Raw genomic sequence first — 6,821 nt, forward strand, 5'->3', positions numbered from 1 at the left:
TGGTGAATGAATCTGAGGTGATATAAAGAAGGGAAGAGCCAGAAAAGTAAAGCAGGGGCAATGCAAGGTTTTTCTGGGGAGATTTCCTTGGCACCAAGACCTTGGTCTGAAACTGGACCAGAATGGAGGGGCCTCTCTGGTACCATCTCTCCCTGGCGACACAGTTCTGGGAGGGGTGGGACGGGGAGGTGGGAAGAAAACGTGTTCCAGACAATAGTCAACCCGAAGTGCAGTGGAAGTTGGCAAGGGGAAGCGAAGAGGGTATTCTCTATTTTGGACGTGGAGCTCCACAAAGGCCCTTAATTAGGGCCGGAAACCGGCCTGCTGTGGCATTCCAAATACATGCATACTGAGCCTCTGTCCTGCTCATTATGAATCTCTCTCCTTTCCTCTCCTCCGCTCCCTTTTCATCCGCAGGCTAAAGAGAGGATACATCTCTAGCTGAAGCTTGGGGCGTTTTGGCACGAGGTTTGATTGTCTCGGTTTCCTCTTGGCAGATTTAAATTGTTAGAGAAATGAAGCCCTTTTGAAAACAGTAGGCCCTGGCAGGCGCTCTCCCAGGCGTCGCCCAGGACTCTGGGAACAGTTGGCGACTTGCTGCATGGCATTTGTCTAGGTTGGGTTTGATCGTGTTCTCAGATCCCATGTGGTGAGAAATCATTTGGTTAAAGTGTCACGTGACTTATGGTTGTGGGGGTTGAGGTCAGAAGAGGGAGAAAAGTTGCTAATAGGAACTTTGCAGATATTTTTACCCTGAAACCAACACCGAGTGAAGATAAGAGATGAAGCAACAAATTCTTTTACCTACCTGGACACGAGACAAAACAGAACAGGCTATTTTAAAATTTTCTCTGAATGTAAATTGTCATTTGTCTGTGGTGTGCCCTTAATGTTAAGATATTTCTACTAATATTGAAATATAATAATACTGACAACTAATGTATTAGTTGGGTAATTGTGTGCGTGGTATATTAGAGATCAAAAGCACAGTCACATGCATTACTTAGTTTGAAAAACAGAACTACTCATGAATGAAGAAACTGTAGAGTACCATTACCACTAGTGTGAGTTCTAATGTAACTGGTTGTCCACATATCTGGTTTACTTTATGAACACATACACAGCACTATTTGCAGAGTCTGTAGTAGTTATGCTTAGTGGTAGTGCTGATGCTATTTCCAGCATATTTACATGCTTTTCTTGAGACTTCTCATAGGACAGAAGCTGGAAATTTGGAGTAAGTAATTGGACTAAAAACAGCCCGAAAAATCTTGGGATAAATTTGTAGACGTGCGTAGTTTTTATAACCAATTGCTAGTGAAACAAGTACTGCTCTTTGATTATGTAATTACAAATTTCAACTTCCTCCTCTGTGTTCATGCAACCACGTGGGAAAAGAAATGAGCATTCAACAGCTGGAGCTGTGAACACAGAATGGATTTCAGAGCAACTAAATGTGTGTGCTGCTCCAAAAACATTGCAGGCATGGTAAACAGGCAGTGTTTCACCCCACTGCATCTCACGCCTACCGCCTCTGCCTGTTGTGGCGTTCCATCTCTGTCATGCCTCTTGACACAGTCTCTTCTCACTTCAGAACCTCAGAGTGGAAAACACTAGGTCCATTTCATAGACTCAGTTGAATAAAGATTAATGTGCACAATGATATACACAAAAGTATTAGTAATAAAAATGATCTGTATTTGGTTGTTCGTGCAGTTAAAATAAGTTACCACCTGACATCTCAAACCTGATTTTTGACCTGAATTTATTTCTAACATATCTGACTGTCTACTTCAGTTCACCCAGGTTAAGTACAGGCTAAAACAGAGTAGGGGACCAATCTGATTAAGTCTAACAATTTGTACATCTGTGTCTGACTTTCATCACTTCTCATGATTGTATATAAAGTGCCTGCTGTTGAATGAGGGATTAAGCCCATTTCAATTGTTGATGCTTTTTAACTTTACAGATGTTAAAGGCATTCCTTCAAACCTGTTCATTTCCAGAGCAAGGCTTTTCCAGATGGGAATTAGAAAGAAAGATTTGACAAAATCTGCTTCTCTATTACTCAGTACAAAGAAATATTACTGTAACGCTCTCATTTCTGCTAATCCATTCATTTCAGGTTTGATTTACCTTTTTTGCCTTGATCTAAAAATCTCTGTGGCTTTATAGGATTATATATTGCTATATTCAGGTTTTGAATGAATCACAGTGTATGAATTTTAATATGATTTCTCTGATTCCAAAGCCAGGATTAACCTGTTGTTTTTGATTAAAAAGATTTTATGTTTAGATTTTAGAAGAATGTTAAATTTCTCTAGCTATTTACTAAAAGAAATAATAACTGTTGGCTATATTGATAGAAAAAAGAGAAAGAGAAAGCATAATTTTATAAAGAATTTAAAATATTGTTTTTAAAAAACACACAAAAACCCTCTGGTTCCCTTTTCCATCAGATCTGTACGCTGGTCTTGGTAAAAGGAGGGAAAATAACTCTGAAGCTGGCCTCACAGCTCTGTAGCGCGTGGGCTAGTTTCAAACAAGTTAAACAAATATTAATACTCAGTATAAACTGTTATGTATACGAGGGAAAGTTGCCTTAGCACCAAGCTTTGAGTTCCCTATGTTGACATCTCGCTGGGTTGTGACTACTGGAGTCAACCTCATTTAAACCAATAGGAAAGAAAAATTATGGGGACTGGAGAGGTCACAGAAATTAGATATTTAAAGAATATTAGTGTTTAAAAACCAAAGGGAGAGACTGTGATGCTTTCTTGGCTACCGTGCAGTGGTTATGGGAAGTAGGAGGATGCAGGGGGAATTCTTGATATCATGTTAAGAAACCACAATATTGTAGCAGCAAAACCTTAGATACATATAGTATGTGGAAAGAGAGAGAGAGAGAGAGAGAGAGAATATACCCCTAAACTGAGTTCTGCCAAGTCAAAAAGTGGAAATATGTGTTTAGAAATATGTGTAAATATTTTTAGCAAATAACCATTGTTTATTAAAATGGTTTTAATGGTTTACTTAATCTTTTAAATTTATGGTGTTTACTAAGGAAGATGCTTTTCTTTTGTTTATGTCTAGTGGCTTCATGTTAAATAACTCTCTATGGTCCTTCTACTCAGTTTCTTATAAAGAAATCACACATTACTCTCTATCCTTAAAGACAGATGATTTTAAATTTAAATATGAGCATCTCAGTAAATCTGAAAAATAAAAAATGAAGTGAAAATTCTGATCCATAATTTTTTAGGAATGCATAATTCATGTTCTCATGTTTGTATTTCAACTAGATTCTGTACTCCTTAAACAAAAAGCTTCACACTAACTATTTTTTCATAATCTACCCCCCGTCCCCCTCCACCATGGGCTTACCTCATACTAGAGCAATTTCAGTGCTGTGCACATATGGTAGGTGCTTAATAAATAGTTATTGTATGAACAAATTGCTTTCCATCTCTGAAGGTATCTGAGAGATTATGTTAAACAATAAAAGGGCTTATAAAGAATATAGTGGACAAGGTTTGAAACAGGGTTGGAATGGAAATTAAGCATGTCTCCAGGTGTCTGATTTTGACATACTCTAAGCAGTGTGGAGAGCACAGCAAACAGAGAGATCAGTGCATCTTCTGTCGAAGGGGCTCAAAGCGGGTAATGAAAAGGGAGAGATGAGATTGGAATTCGCTTTCTGGCTGCATGGTTTGCCTTTCAAGCACTAACTGAGCTGCAGCATAAGGTGTGAAATTAGAACAAATGTTCCAAGTCCTAGAAAATGAGTATTTTATTTAACTCCATCCTGCTTAGGAAATTTATTTCAGGACTACAGGCATTCAGGAGAGCTGGGCGACTAAGGAATGTTCGGGCTGCATTGGGTACCCTTTGACAATAGAACCTAAAGTAAATGCTGAAACAGAGAAGCAGCTTTGATAATAATACTACGGTATTTCAGAGTTTCGTTTCAGAAATATAAGGAAGGATGATTAGAGTAAGTGTAGTTTCAGAAACATCTAGAGGGATAATTAGAATAACTGTAAACTCTCAGGAGTCCTTTTCGAGCATCATGCCTAACTTTGAATAATATTCCTGTTATTAATCATGGAATATTAATATTTGATAATATTCCTGTTATTAATCACTGGTGATTTATTATTCCAATTTTCCATGTTTCCTGGATAAATTCAGAATTTTCATGGAATGGGAGACAGCTTGGTTAGATTGCAGAGAAGGAGGAGCAAGACAGAAAATGTTTGAAATGTTAGCTATTTTATGACTAGTATATACAATCTTGAGTTGTAAAAGATCTTTTTGTTCAATCAAAAGAGACAGCTTAGTAAAACTAGATAGTCAAGGATAAAGTATTCCTCTCATAGTATTTTCCACCTCTGTCATTGATGAAGTAATACAGAGCAGATTGAATTATTATAACCATGAACTCTTCTTAGTGATTTAATATAAAAACATAATTTGTTCTTCTGCTCTGAGAGTTCTGTACTTCTGAGACAGAACATGTCTTTAAATTATTGGGTTAGATGAGCCTCTAGTTGCTTGTATTCAGTCTTGCGCTGAGCTAATATTTATTGAGGGATTCTTAAAAGCCACTTTTAAAATAGATTGCCCCCTCTTTTTTGCTATTTGAAATTTTTTCTTTCACTTAATCAAAATTTCTTCTTATGAAATTAATTCATTTTGTGGAAATATAAATGGCTAAGTATGGAATCTTTTATGGCAGACCTTATTGTGAGTACCTTCTGTTAACTCCGTCTTCACAGTAATGCCATGAGGAATCTTACTAACTACTCTCATTTTATGGACAAGGAAGCTAAGGCACAGAAAGGTTAAGCAACTGTCTTAGGGCTACACAGTTCATGAGCTGTGAAGCCAGACTTCAGTGTCTGGCGGCCATCCTTTTAACCAATAAGCTACACCCCCATTCCTTGAGGGGTAAGAACAATGTCTCGTCAATTCTTTATTCCCACACTTTTGTGCCCTATGCCTAGTATTTAGTAGGCACTAAGAAAGCATTTGTAAAACCGGGCATTTTTGAGCTCTAGAATGTCCCTCCCTTCATTTAATGACGGTGCTCATCTCTGCAGGCAGACGATCCGTGCCTTGTCCCTTCTTATCTGGGTGAGAATTCCTCATTAATTTCTTCCATTCAACTTTCACGTGATAACATTTTAAAGTACAGTTTTGAAATTTTCATTTTATTCTCTTGCTCAGAAATCCACCCTGGATTTCTACTGAACATTACTTCTGAACTCTGAGGGCTTTCTATCTTCTGTCCCAGTCTATCTTAATTCACATCTCCCATAATCTTGTCCATTCATTGAGCATGCCCTACTGTAGTACTCAGTGTGGTCATACAGTGCCCTACAATTTTGCATTTCTCCACCAAGAGGCTGTTGAATGATTTTCCTTTGCTGTTGTGTGGTTCTGAGAATTTCACCTCCATCTAATCATTGTCCATGATTAAGGCTATTGACTCCTCAAGGCACAAACCATATGTTAACACTTCAGTTATGTTATCCACTGATTTCACTTGCCTCTATTTCCTCTCTCTTCTGAATTCTAATAGTATTTTACCCCATTCTGCTTTATATTAAATGCCTTTGTCTTTTTCTTCTTACTAGGTTGTAAACCTCTTTAGAGAAAGGATTATATCTTATCTTTATTAAGAAATGACAATGAAATAAGAAAGCCTATGGGTGTAACCATTAGACTATCATCATATATTCATCATTTTTTTCTTGAGGCCTATTTTGAGAAATTTGCTATCACAGAATCTTTAAACTTTATAATAGAAAGATACTCTTGCAGTCATTGTATTAACTGCCTCATTTTATCAAAAGAAAACTGAGGCATGGAGAAGTTCAAACATCCTTAATGCCAATCCTTAATCATAATGATGGCTTAAACTCAATCTTGAGCCCTGTTCTCTATATTGTTGCTTCACTACATTTTTGAAAGATGAAAATTTTATAACAACAGAGTGAAGATCTTTGGAAGTTTCTAGATGGCATCAAGTTATCTTCATAGACCCTTCAATAACTTGTCCAGCAGAAAGCAAGTAAAAAGGGGGTAAAACTATTAAGGACCCTCTGTTATAACTAGGGTTTGAGTTTTTAATCTACTTTGACTAATGGTTTTTGTAGAAATTGTTTATTAAAAAATTGTTGCCTGGTTTTGAATGTGTTAATACCATGATTAGAATGGAGGGGCAGAGCAGTGATTCTCTATCAGGGGTGATTTTGCTCCCACGAGAGACTTTTGGCAATCTGTGGAGACGTTTTTACTGTCACGACTTGGTGGTGTTGGTGGTGGGGGTGGTAAGTTGTCTACTGGGGTCTGGTGGGTAGAGGCCAAGAATGCTACTAATATTTAGAATAAGCAAGATAGTCTTCTACACCATAAAGAAAATTATCCCCTTATGTTGAATCTTGGTTGATACCTTAACTGGTTGTTTTGGTATCCATTATATCTGTTGGCACTCTCTCCCAGAGAGTAAAGTATTGTTGCTTCACTACATTTTTGAAAGATGGAAAATTTTTAATAAACAAACAAAACAAAAATGTCAGATACCTGGCTAGCTTTTGTTTCCCATTTATGGGTAAAGAATCTCAGTGGAAGCCTCCCTGGCAACGGTAGGACTGTGACGTCGGCCAGGGCATGAGCCAGTGGGGATCCTGCTCTCAGACTGTAGACATCAGGGTAATCTGCTCTCTTGGGAGAGGGAAACTATAGCCATCTGATGTGACTCTATGATATCTCAGGTATAATTTTAGTAGCAACAGAGACTGCAAGTGACAAGTGCT

General features: G+C 37.7%; 1 non-coding gene across 1 annotated transcript; it reads left to right on the forward strand.

Annotated features, from left to right (window-relative positions):
- Positions 1-2,434: 2,434 nt before the first annotated feature.
- On the forward strand, positions 2,435-2,548 carry LOC118990472 (small nucleolar RNA SNORA61). The gene has a single exon (XR_005067234.1). It is a non-coding gene; the product is annotated as a small nucleolar RNA SNORA61 (small nucleolar RNA).
- The last annotated feature ends 4,273 nt before the right edge of the window (positions 2,549-6,821 follow it).

The sequence above is a fragment of the Sturnira hondurensis genome, unplaced genomic scaffold, assembly GCF_014824575.4.
Source record: "Sturnira hondurensis isolate 20B ecotype Veracruz unplaced genomic scaffold, ASM1482457v3 Scaffold0007036, whole genome shotgun sequence".
Lineage (NCBI taxonomy): Eukaryota > Metazoa > Chordata > Mammalia > Chiroptera > Phyllostomidae > Sturnira > Sturnira hondurensis.